Below are 1,571 nucleotides of genomic sequence, written 5' to 3'. Positions count from 1 at the left end.
TATATATATATTAGGGCTGTGAAATTAATCGAGTTAACGCTGATTAATTTCAGTGCTGCATGGACATAGATTAAAGATTTTAATCGCACTTAAAATTTACAATCACTTTACTATGGCTGAATATGTAGGTTTGTACATTGCAATGCACTCAGTGCATGCCAGGTCATGTTTGTAAATGAGAAGTGTTTCTCAAACAGTTTACCTGGATAAATAAAGGTTAAATATATAATATAAGAAAAACTCCATGTGTAACACATTATGTAGTTTTTTTTTCTTTTTGTCTTCTTATGGCTTATTTTATTTTATTTATTTAATAAATACTTAATATTTAAATTCTTAAAGTTTTTTATTAAGTTAAAGATTAATCGTGATTAAATCACAGCTACCTTGTAATTAATAGATAAAAAAATTTAATCATTTGACAGCCCTACTATTTATATAAATTGTCAGTAGATCTGAGTGAGAGCCTGAATAGTTGTCTGCATTCTTCATTTGTTATGAAGTGGCAACCTGAACATGGTGTACCCCACTCCTCACCCAGTGACTGCTGGAGATACAGGCATCAGTTTCCCCATGATCCTATATGGAAAACTGGGTAAAAAAAGTACAAATAAACTGTGCACAACAAGTAAAGAAATTCGAGTTTGGTATATTATTTTTGGTTGTAACAATGCTTCTTTGCAATAAATCTTATACCATTGGAAAGCCTGTTAATTTACCTTTTGAATGGTGTCACATTTGTAAGGAACATGCATTTGTGGGATGAGCAGCTGAGTATGTGGGTTGCGTACATAAAAATGGTCAAATCTTCTCTGTCAAACAGCTGTGTCTTTTGACACGTTTTGGAAATTAGAACTTCCAAGAGTTTTATTTTGTACACAAGTCAACTTTAAAATGTCAAAAATACCTCAATAACTGTAAAATTTAGAAAATGTTTACCTCTTGAAAACCTTGCATCTACCTTGTCAACACACACACATTTGTTTTGCTATCCTCATGGGGACTTTGCATTGATTTTCATTAATATTTTGGTTATTGTCTAACCTTGACCCTTTGCCATAAACCTAATCAACACAGRACATAAAATTCACACCTTAGTCCTAAACTGAGCCCCCACAGAAATCCAGCCTTTAAACTCACTGGGGATGGGCTTTTGTTCCCATAAGGAACAGTGGGTCCTCACAAGGGTGTGTGTACCAGGAAAATGATCAAAAACAATCCCCACCAGGTAACAAAAACATGTACACACTTTCACACACGGAGACACACACCAATTATTCCAAAAATAATAAGGCAAGGCAAGTTTGTTTCTTTAGCACATTTCAGTAACAATTCAAAGTAGTTTGCATGATGACACATCTTTTAATCATCTTCAGTTTAAAAGTGACTGGCTTGATAAAAACAAACTTGTCCTGACACAAACGTAATGACTAAATCGCTAACTCACATATGGTTTATCCTTTTTTTTCTGTTTCAGAAAAAATAATAATAATTAAAAAAAAAAAGAAAACAGCTGTGCTGTTTTTCTAATTGTTGTTTTTGAAAGCTAAATGTAAAACGCATCATCAAAC

Source organism: Austrofundulus limnaeus, unplaced genomic scaffold, assembly GCF_001266775.1.
Source record: "Austrofundulus limnaeus strain Quisiro unplaced genomic scaffold, Austrofundulus_limnaeus-1.0 Scaffold25, whole genome shotgun sequence".
NCBI lineage: Eukaryota > Metazoa > Chordata > Actinopteri > Cyprinodontiformes > Rivulidae > Austrofundulus > Austrofundulus limnaeus.
This window is presented reverse-complemented; position numbering follows the sequence as displayed.